Below are 12,502 nucleotides of genomic sequence, written 5' to 3' on the forward strand. Positions count from 1 at the left end.
TTAGCTCACTACGGAATTCCTGTCCCGAGATGTGCAGCTTTTCAATTAAAGAAATAAAAAAATAATACATACAAACTTAATATAATATTATAAATATAAACCTACAAAATTCTCATCAAAAATACAAAATTTCAGCCCGTTTGGTCCCATAGAGCCTGATAAAAGTGTTTCCAAAGTCCTAACCCAAGTCTGAAATTAGCGACCATAAAAATCATGATTTTTCTAAAAATTCAACTTTATGGAGATTTTGTGACTGAATTCTATTTGGCCTACAATTCTCATCACAATTACAAAATTTCAGCCCGTTCGGTCCCATAGAGCCTAGATAAACTGCTCCAAAAAACGAAACAATAGTCTGAAATTAGCGTCGGAAAAAGTCATAATTTTTCTAAAAATACATTTTTTTAGAGATTTTGTGACTGAATTCGATTTCTACTACAATACTCATAACAATTCCAAAATTTCAGCCCGTTTGGTCCCATAGAGCCTCATAAAACTGCTTCAAAAGTCGAACGAAAGTCTGAAATTAGAGTCCATATTTCTTAAAATACAACTTTATGGAGATTTTAGGAATGAATTCGATTTCGACTACCTACAATTCCATTCCAAAATTTCAGCCCGTTTGGTCCCATAGAGCCTGATAAAAGTGTTTCCAAAGTCCGAACCCAAGTCTGAAATTAGCGTCCATAAAAATCAAGATTTTTCTAAAAATACAACTTTCTGGAGATTTTGTGACTGAATTCTATTTGGCCTACAATTCTCATCACAATTACAAAATTTCAGCCCGTTCGGTCCCATAGAGCCTAGATAAACTGCTCCAAAAAACGAAACAATAGTCTGAAATTAGCGTCGGAAAAAGTCATAATTTTTCTAAAAATACATTTTTTTAGAGATTTTGTGACTGAATTCGATTTCTACTACAATACTCATAACAATTCCAAAATTTCAGCTCGTTTGGTCCCATAGAGCCTCATAAAACTGCTTCCAAAAGTCGAACCAAAGTCTGAAATTAGAGTCCATATTTCTTAAAATACAATTTTATGGAGATTTTAGGAATGAATTCGATTTCGACTAGAGTCACGTGGGGTAACCGTGCGCAATTTTTACATTGGGATTTTTGTATTTAAAAGCTTTAGGTATTTTACTCAATTTATTTGTTTATTAATATGATCGATTATTAAGGCATCTCAAATAACCATAAAAACCTCATATGGTTCATAAATCAAACAGGTATATAAAAAAGTTTACATGCATGTCGATTGCGTACACTTACCCCGTGTGCGGGGTAAGTATACGCATACCGTAGGGTAAGTGTTCGCACCGCAAAGAGTTACCCCCCATTGCAATTATCACACTTAAATTGCCCCTTATCGTAGTCTGTGCAGTTCTCATGCCACCATGCTTTACACACAATACATTCTATCCAATTTTCTGTTGGTGGATCTCGATATTTCTCCTTGCATTATGGGCAAAAATAGTCCTTAGAAGCCTGTTTTTGTGCTCTCTTTAAACAGTTATGCACGCTGGAATCTCCCGCCTTACGCTTTGTGGTGATTCTTTGTGGTGTGACTTTCTTGAAAAGAGGTGGTCGTCCGATTTCCATGGTTTTAAATATTGGTTTTCGGACGTTTTTTGCATCTGTATCTGTCTGCTTCTGCTGAAGTTTCTTTTTATAGGGACTTGAGATAATTATTTCAGACTTGCAAGCATTTTTCAGTTTGCGTAAAACCGCCGAACTTGAACAACGTTAAACCCAATAGCTCTCGCAATACTTGTGGGAGTAGTCTGTCCTAAAGCTAAAACAGGGTTACGTTTTAGAAATCCATACACCCAATCCTTGAGAGCCGTTTTTGTAATGTTTTCAAATCTGTTCTCGATCTTGTTGATTTCAGCATACTCGTAAACAATTTTTCTCATTGTCTGCATAGTCAGGCCGTAGAACATTTCGTCAGTTTTTTTACAATAATCAACGATTTCGGCCTGAAAATAAACGAATAATTATTAGATCAATAGTTTCACGAAAAAATGATATCTGCACCATAAATTGAATATCTATTTATCTAAAAATCTACCTCTTTATCTGGTGTAAATGTCGGACGATATCTCCCCATTGAAGTTGCTATTAATTTTAGTTTTAGGCGTTTACGCAGAGTGGCTTCACTGATCCCAACAATATCTGCAGCAGCCCGCTGACTCTTCCCCTCTTTCATAAGCCTTTTTGCAGTTTCTTTTTGCTCTTGAGTGCAAACTGACCTCTCCGGGTGCTTTCTCACGTACACACGTGGTATATTTCACTGTAAAAAAATAACGCGAGTTGAAATATTATGCTATAAAATCAACTTTATCTATCGGGGTAAGTGTTCCCACTCGTCCAACTGCGGACGCTTACCCCAGCACACTTACCCCATCACACCAAAATTCAATAAACTTTAAAAATCAGATTAGTGGTTATCTTTATTAGAATTATCACTTTGCACCCGTCTAACTAACAATATTTCACTAAAAATTATCATAGACCACGTCGCTCTGACACAGCTGGTTACACAATAGCACACATCGGTAACAGAGATGAAAAAATTAAGAAAAGCACGAAAAAAAGTAATTTACCTACCAGTTTTTATTGACAAATCAGCATCCACTGTACACATGTCCTGCTTCGGCGCGATCCAGAAGGCTACTGAATTAAGGAACGCGCGGGCGCTTAACAGGCACAATCTTGTCGGAAACATCACTGCGAACACTTACACTCCGCGTACGGTTACCCCACGTGACTCTACCTACCATTCCATTCCAAAATTTCAGCCCGTTTGGTCCCATAGAGCCTGATAAAAGTGTTTCCAAAGTCCGAACCCAAGTCTGAAATTAGCGTCCATAAAAATCATGATTTTTCTAAAAATACAACTTTATGAAGATTTTGTGACTGAATTCTATTTGGCCTACAATTCTCATCACAATTACAAAATTTCAGCCCGTTCGGTCCCATAGAGCCTAGATAAACTGCTCCAAAAAACGAAACAATAGTCTGAAATTAGCGTCGGAAAAAATCATAATTTTTCTAAAAATACATTTTTTTAGAGATTTTGTGACTGAATTCGATTTCTACTACAATACTCATAACAATTCCAAAATTTAAGCCCGTTTGGTCCCATAGAGCCTCATAAAACTGCTTCCAAAAGTCGAACCAAAGTCTGAAATTAGAGTCCATATTTCTTAAAATACAACTTTATGGAGATTTTAGGAATGAATTCGATTTCGACTACCTACCATTCCATTCCAAAATTTCAGCCCGTTTGGTCCTATAGAGCCTGATAAAAGTGTTTCCAAAGTCCGAACCCAAGTCTGAAATTAGCGTCCATAAAAATCATGATTTTTCTAAAAATACAACTTTATGGAGATTTTGTGACTGAATTCTATTTGGCCTACAATTCTCATCACAATTACAAAATTTCAGCCCGTTCGGTCCCATAGAGCCTAGATAAACTGCTCCAAAAAACGAAACAATAGTCTGAAATTAGCGTCGGAAAAAGTCATAATTTTTCTAAAAATACATTTTTTTAGAGATTTTGTGACTGAATTCGATTTCTACTACAATACTCATAACAATTCCAAAATTTCAGCTCGTTTGGTCCCATAGAGCCTCATAAAACTGCTTCCAAAAGTCGAACCAAAGTCTGAAATTAGAGTCCATATTTCTTAAAATACAATTTTATGGAGATTTTAGGAATGAATTCGATTTCGACTACCTACCATTCCATTCCAAAATTTCAGCCCGTTTGGTCCCATAGAGCCTGATAAAAGTGTTTCCAAAGTCCGAACCCAAGTCTGAAATTAGCGTCCATAAAAATCATGATTTTTCTAAAAATACAACTTTATGAAGATTTTGTGACTGAATTCTATTTAGCCTACAATTCTCATCACAATTACAAAATTTCAGCCCGTTCGGTCCCATAGAGCCTAGATAAACTGCTCCAAAAAACGAAACAATAGTCTGAAATTAGCGTCGGAAAAAGTCATAATTTTTCTAAAAATACATTTTTTTAGAGATTTTGTGACTGAATTCGATTTCTACTACAATACTCATAACAATTCCAAAATTTCAGCCCGTTTGGTCCCATAGAGCCTCATAAAACTGCTTCCAAAAGTCGAACCAAAGTCTGAAATTAGAGTCCATATTTCTTAAAATACAACTTTATGGAGATTTTCGGAATGAATTCGATTTCGACTACCTACCATTCCATTCCAAAATTTCAGCCCGTTTGGTCCTATAGAGCCTGATAAAAGTGTTTCCAAAGTCCGAACCCAAGTCTGAAATTAGCGTCCATAAAAATCATGATTTTTCTAAAAATACAACTTTATGGAGATTTTGTGACTGAATTCTATTTGGCCTACAATTCTCATCATAATTACAAAATTTCAGCCCGTTCGGTCCCATAGAGCCTAGATAAACTGCTCCAAAAAACGAAACAATAGTCTGAAATTAGCGTCGGAAAAAGTCATAATTTTTCTAAAAATACATTTTTTTAGAGATTTTGTGACTGAATTCGATTTCTACTACAATACTCATAACAATTCCAAAATTTCAGCCCGTTTGGTCCCATAGAGCCTCATAAAACTGCTTCCAAAAGTCGAACCAAAGTCTGAAATTAGAGTCCATATTTCTTAAAATACAACTTTATGGAGATTTTAGGAATGAATTCGATTTCGACTACCTACCATTCCATTCCAAAATTTCAGCCCGTTTGGTCCCATAGAGCCTGATAAAAGTGTTTCCAAAGTCCGAACCCAAGTCTGAAATTAGCGTCCATAAAAATCATGATTTTTCTAAAAATACAACTTTATGGAGATTTTGTGACTGAATTCTATTTGGCCTACAATTCTCATCACAATAACAAAATTTCAGCCCGTTCGGTCCCATAGAGCCTAGATAAACTGCTCCAAAAAACGAAACAAAAGTCTGAAATTAGCGTCGGAAAAAGTCATAATTTTTCTAAAAATACATTTTTTTAGAGATTTTGTGACTGAATTCGATTTCTACTACAATACTCATAACAATTCCAAAATTTCAGCCCGTTTGGTCCCATAGAGCCTCATAAAACTGCTTCCAAAAGTCGAACCAAAGTCTGAAATTAGAGTCCATATTTCTTAAAATACAACTTTATGGAGATTTTAGGAATGAATTCGATTTCGACTACCTACCATTCCATTCCAAAATTTCAGCCCGTTTGGTCCCATAGAGCCTGATAAAAGTGTTTCCAAAGTCCGAACCCAAGTCTGAAATTAGCGTCCATAAAAATCATGATTTTTCTAAAAATACAACTTTTTGGAGATTTTGTGACTGAATTCTATTTGGCCTACAATTCTCATCACAATTACAAAATTTCAGCCCGTTCGGTCCCATAGAGCCTAGATAAACTGCTCCAAAAAACGAAACAGAAGTCTGAAATTAGCGTCGGAAAAAGTCATAATTTTTCTAAAAATACATTTTTTTAGAGATTTTGTGACTGAATTCGATTTCTACTACAATACTCATAACAATTCCAAAATTTCAGCCCGTTTGGTCCGATAGAGCCTCATAAAACTGCTTCCAAAAGTCGAACCAAAGTCTGAAATTAGAGTCCATATTTCTTAAAATACAACTTTATGGAGATTATAGGAATGAATTCGATTTCGACTACCTACCATTCCATTCCAAAATTTCAGCCCGTTTGGTCCTATAGAGCCTGATAAAAGTGTTTCCAAAGTCCGAACCCAAGTCTGAAATTAGCGTCCATAAAAATCATGATTTTTCTAAAAATACAACTTTATGGAGATTTTGTGACTGAATTCTATTTGGCCTACAATTCTCATCACAATTACAAAATTTCAGCCCGTTCGGTCCCATAGAGCCTAGATAAACTGCTCCAAAAAACGAAACAGAAGTCTGAAAATAGCGTCGGAAAGAGTCATAATTTTTCTAAAAATACATTTTTTTAGAGATTTTGTGACTGAATTCGATTTCTACTACAATACTCATAACAAATCCAAAATTTCAGCCCGTTTGGTCCCATAGAGCCTCATAAAACTGCTTCCAAAAGTCGAACCAAAGTCTGAAATTAGAGTCCATATTTCTTAAAATACAACTTTATGGAGATTTTCGGAATGAATTCGATTTCGACTACCTACCATTCCATTCCAAAATTTCAGCCCGTTTGGTCCTATAGAGCCTGATAAAAGTGTTTCCAAAGTCCGAACCCAAGTCTGAAATTAGCGTCCATAAAAATCATGATTTTTCTAAAAATACAACTTTATGGAGATTTTGTGACTGAATTCTATTTGGCCTACAATTCTCATCATAATTACAAAATTTCAGCCCGTTCGGTCCCATAGAGCCTAGATAAACTGCTCCAAAAAACGAAACAATAGTCTGAAATTAGCGTCGGAAAAAGTCATAATTTTTCTAAAAATACATTTTTTTAGAGATTTTGTGACTGAATTCGATTTCTACTACAATACTCATAACAATTCCAAAATTTCAGCCCGTTTGGTCCCATAGAGCCTCATAAAACTGCTTCCAAAAGTCGAACCAAAGTCTGAAATTAGAGTCCATATTTCTTAAAATACAACTTTATGGAGATTTTAGGAATGAATTCGATTTCGACTACCTACCATTCCATTCCAAAATTTCAGCCCGTTTGGTCCCATAGAGCCTGATAAAAGTGTTTCCAAAGTCCGAACCCAAGTCTGAAATTAGCGTCCATAAAAATCATGATTTTTCTAAAAATACAACTTTATGGAGATTTTGTGACTGAATTCTATTTGGCCTACAATTCTCATCACAATTACAAAATTTCAGTCCGTTCGGTCCCATAGAGCCTAGATAAACTGCTCCAAAAAACGAAACAAAAGTCTGAAATTAGCGTCGGAAAAAGTCATAATTTTTCTAAAAATACATTTTTTTAGAGATTTTGTGACTGAATTCGATTTCTACTACAATACTCATAACAATTCCAAAATTTCAGCCCGTTTGGTCCCATAGAGCCTCATAAAACTGCTTCCAAAAGTCGAACCAAAGTCTGAAATTAGAGTCCATATTTCTTAAAATACAACTTTATGGAGATTTTAGGAATGAATTCGATTTCGACTACCTACCATTCCATTCCAAAATTTCAGCCCGTTTGGTCCCATAGAGCCTGATAAAAGTGTTTCCAAAGTCCGAACCCAAGTCTGAAATTAGCGTCCATAAAAATCATGATTTTTCTAAAAATACAACTTTTTGGAGATTTTGTGACTGAATTCTATTTGGCCTACAATTCTCATCACAATTACAAAATTTCAGCCCGTTCGGTCCCATAGAGCCTAGATAAACTGCTCCAAAAAACGAAACAGAAGTCTGAAATTAGCGTCGGAAAAAGTCATAATTTTTCTAAAAATACATTTTTTTAGAGATTTTGTGACTGAATTCGATTTCTACTACAATACTCATAACAATTCCAAAATTTCAGCCCGTTTGGTCCGATAGAGCCTCATAAAACTGCTTCCAAAAGTCGAACCAAAGTCTGAAATTAGAGTCCATATTTCTTAAAATACAACTTTATGGAGATTATAGGAATGAATTCGATTTCGACTACCTACCATTCCATTCCAAAATTTCAGCCCGTTTGGTCCTATAGAGCCTGATAAAAGTGTTTCCAAAGTCCGAACCCAAGTCTGAAATTAGCGTCCATAAAAATCATGATTTTTCTTAAAATACAACTTTATGGAGATTTTGTGACTGAATTCTATTTGGCCTACAATTCTCATCACAATTACAAAATTTCAGCCCGTTCGGTCCCTTAGAGCCTAGATAAAATGCTCCAAAAAACGAAACAGAAGTCTGAAAATAGCGTCGGAAAAAGTCATAATTTTTCTAAAAATACATTTTTTTAGAGATTTTGTGACTGAATTCGATTTCTACTACAATACTCATAACAAATCCAAAATTTCAGCCCGTTTGGTCCCATAGAGCCTCATAAAACTGCTTCCAAAAGTCGAACCAAAGTCTGAAATTAGAGTCCATATTTCTTAAAATACAACTTTATGGAGATTATAGGAATGAATTCGATTTCGACTACCTACCATTCCATTCCAAAATTTCAGCCCGTTTGGTCCCATAGAGCCTGATAAAAGTGTTTCCAAAGTCCGAACCCAAGTCTGAAATTAGCGTCCATAAAAATCATGATTTTTCTAAAAATACAACTTTATGGAGATTTTGTGACTGAATTCTATTTGGCCTACAATTCTCATCACAATTACAAAATTTCAGCCCGTTCGGTCCCATAGAGCCTAGATAAACTGCTCCAAAAAACGAAACAATAGTCTGAAATTAGCGTCGGAAAAAATCATAATTTTTCTAAAAATACATTTTTTTAGAGATTTTGTGACTGAATTCGATTTCTACTACAATTCTCATAACAATTCCAAAATTTCAGCCCGTTTGGTCCCATAGAGCCTCATAAAACTGCTTCCAAAAGTCGAACCAAAGTCTGAAATTAGAGTCCATATTTCTTAAAATACAACTTTATGGAGATTTTAGGAATGAATTCGATTTCGACTACCTACCATTCCATTCCAAAATTTCAGCCCGTTTGGTCCCATAGAGCCTGATAAAAGTGATTCCAAAGTCCGAACCCAAGTCTGAAATTAGCGTCCATAAAAATCATGATTTTTCTAAAAATACAACTTTATGGAGATTTTGTGACTGAATTCTATTTGGCCTACAATTCTCATCACAATTACAAAATTTCAGCCCGTTCGGTCTCATAGAGCCTAGATAAACTGCTCCAAAAAACGAAACAATAGTCTGAAATTAGCGTCGGAAAAAGTCATAATTTTTCTAAAAATACATTTTTTTAGAGATTTTGTGACTGAATTCGATTTCTACTACAATACTCATAACAATTCCAAAATTTCAGCCCGTTTGGTCCCATAGAGCCTCATAAAACTGCTTCCAAAAGTCGAACCAAAGTCTGAAATTAGAGTCCATATTTCTTAAAATACAACTTTATGGAGATTTTAGGAATGAATTCGATTTCGACTACCTACCATTCCATTCCAAAATTTCAGCCCGTTTGGTCCCATAGAGCCTGATAAAAGTGTTTCCAAAGTCCGAACCCAAGTCTGAAATTAGCGTCCATAAAAATCATGATTTTTCTAAAAATACAACTTTATGGAGATTTTGTGACTGAATTCTATTTGGCCTACAATTCTCATCACAATTACAAAATTTCAGCCCGCTCGGTCCCATAGAGCCTAGATAAACTGCTCCCTAAAACGAAACAATAGTCTGAAATTAGCGTCGGAAAAAGGCATAATTTTTCTAAAAATACATTTTTTTTAGAGATTTTGTGACTGAATTCGATTTCTACTACAATACTCATAACAATTCCAAAATTTCAGCCCGTTTGGTCCTATAGAGCCTCATAAAACTGCTTCCAAAAGTCGAACCAAAGTCTGAAATTAGAGTCCATATTTCTTAAAATACAACTTTATGGAGATTTTAGGAATGAATTCGATTTCGACTACCTACCATTCCATTCCAAAATTTCAGCCCGTTTGGTCCCATAGAGCCTGATAAAAGTGTTTCCAAAGTCCGAACCCAAGTCTGAAATTAGCGTCCATAAAAATCATGATTTTTCTAAAAATACAACTTTATGGAGATTTTGTGACTGAATTCTATTTGGCCTACAATTCTCATCACAATTACAAAATTTCAGCCCGTTCGGTCCCATAGAGCCTAGATAAACTGCTCCAAAAAACGAAACAATAGTCTGAAATTAGCGTCGGAAAAAAACATAATTTTTCTAAAAATACATTTTTTTAGAGATTTTGTGACTGAATTCGATTTCTACTACAATACTCATAACAATTCCAAAATTTCAGCCCGTTTGGTCCCATAGAGCCTCATAAAACTGCTTCCAAAAGTCGAACCAAAGTCTGAAATTAGAGTCCATATTTCTTAAAATACAACTTTATGGAGATTTTAGGAATGAATTCGATTTCGACTACCTACCATTCCATTCCAAAATTTCAGCCCGTTTGGTCCCATAGAGCCTGATAAAAGTGTTTCCAAAGTCCGAACCCAAGTCTGAAATTAGCGTCCATAAAAATCATGATTTTTCTAAAAATACAACTTTATGGAGATTTTGTGACTGAATTCTATTTGGCCTACAATACTCATCACAATTACAAAATTTCAGCCCGTTCGGTCCCATAGAGCCTAGATAAACTGCTCCAAAAAACGAAACAATAGTCTGAAATTAGCAGGAAAAAGTCATAATTTTTCTAAAAATACATTTTTTTAGAGATTTTGTGACTGAATTCGATTTCTACTACAATACTCATAACAATTCCAAAATTTCAGCTCGTTTGCTCCCATAGAGCCTCATAAAACTGCTTCCAAAAGTCGAACCAAAGTCTGAAATTAGAGTCCATATTTCTTAAAATACAACTTTATGGAGATTTTAGGAATGAATTCGATTTCGACTACCTACCATACCATTCCAAAATTTCAGCCCGTTTGGTCCCATAGAGCCTGATAAAAGTGTTTCCAAAGTCCGAACCCAAGTCTGAAATTAGCGTCCATAAAAATCATGATTTTTCTAAAAATACAACTTTATGGAGATTTTGTGACTGAATTCTATTTGGCCTACAATTCTCATCATAATTACAAAATTTCAGCCCGTTCGGTCCCATAGAGCCTAGATAAACTGCTCCAAAAAACGAAACAATAGTCTGAAATTAACGTCGGAAAAAGTCATAATTTTTCTAAAAATACATTTTTTTAGAGATTTTGTGACTGAATTCGATTTCTACTACAATACTCATAACAATTCCAAAATATCAGCCCGTTTGGTCCCATAGAGCCTCATAAAACTGCTTCCAAAAGTCGAACCAAAGTCTGAAATTAGAGTCCATATTTCTTAAAATACAACTTTATGGAGATTTTAGGAATGAATTCGATTTCGACTACCTACCATTTCATTCCAAAATTTCAGCCCGTTTGGTCCCATAGAGCCTGATAAAAGTGTTTCCAAAGTCCGAACCCAAGTCTGAAATTAGCGTCCATAAAAATCATGATTTTTCTAAAAATACAACTTTATGGAGATTTTGTGACTGAATTCTATTTGGCCTACAATTCTCATCACAATTACAAAATTTCAGCCCGTTCGGTCCCATAGAGCCTAGATAAACTGCTCCAAAAAACGAAACAATAGTCTGAAATTAGCGTCGGAAAAAGTCATAATTTTTCTAAAAATACATTTTTTTAGAGATTTTGTGAATGAATTCGATTTCTACTACAATTCTCATAACAATTCCAAAATTTCAGCCCGTTTGGTCCCATAGAGCCTCATAAAACTGCTTCCAAAAGTCGAACCAAAGTCTGAAATTAGAGTCCATATTTCTTAAAATACAACTTTATGGAGATTTTAGGAATGAATTCGATTTCGACTACCTACCATTCCATTCCAAAATTTCAGCCCGTTTGGTCCCATAGAGCCTGATAAAAGTGTTTCCAAAGTCCGAACCCAAGTCTGAAATTAGCGTCCATAAAAATCATGATTTTTCTCAAAATACAACTTTATGGAGATTTTGTGACTGAATTCTATTTGGCCTACAATTCTCATCATAATTACAAAATTTCAGCCCGTTCGGTCCCATAGAGCCTAGATAAACTGCTCCAAAAAACCAAACAATAGTCTGAAATTAGCGTCGGAAAAAGTCATAATTTTTCTAAAAATACATTTTTTTAGAGATTTTGTGACTGAATTCGATTTCTACTACAATACTCATAACAATTCCAAAATTTCAGCCCGTTTGGTCCCATAGAGCCTCATAAAACTGCTTCCAAAAGTCGAACCAAAGTTTGAACCTGAAATTAGAGTCCATATTTCTTAAAATACAACTTTATGGAGATTTTAGGAATGAATTCGATTTCGACTACCTACCATTCCATTCCAAAATTTCAGCCCGTTTGGTCCCATAGAGCCTGATAAAAGTGTTTCGAAAGTCCGAACCCAAGTCTGAAATTAGCGTCCATAAAAATCATGATTTTTCTCAAAATACAACTTTATGGAGATTTTGTGACTGAATTCTATTTGGCCTACAATTCTCATCACAATTACAAAATTTCAGCCCGTTCGGTCCCATAGAGCCTAGATAAACTGCTCCAAAAAACGAGACAATAGTCTGAAATTAGCGTCGGAAAAAGTCATAATTTTTCTAAAAATACATTTTTATAGAGATTTTGTGACTGAATTCGATTTCTACTACAATACTCATAACAATTCCAAAATTTCAGCCCGTTTGGTCCCATAGAGCCTCATAAAACTGCTTCCAAAAGTCGAACCAAAGTCTGAAATTAGAGTCCATATTTCTTAAAATACAACTTTATGGAGATTTAAGGAATGAATTCGATTTCGACTACCTACCATTCCATTCCAAAATTTCAGCCCGTTTGGTCCCATAGAGCCTGATAAAAGTGTTT

Source organism: Hesperophylax consimilis, unplaced genomic scaffold (genome assembly GCF_061612785.1).
Source record: "Hesperophylax consimilis isolate HC1 unplaced genomic scaffold, BYU_Hcon_1.0 scaffold_49, whole genome shotgun sequence".
NCBI lineage: Eukaryota > Metazoa > Arthropoda > Insecta > Trichoptera > Limnephilidae > Hesperophylax > Hesperophylax consimilis.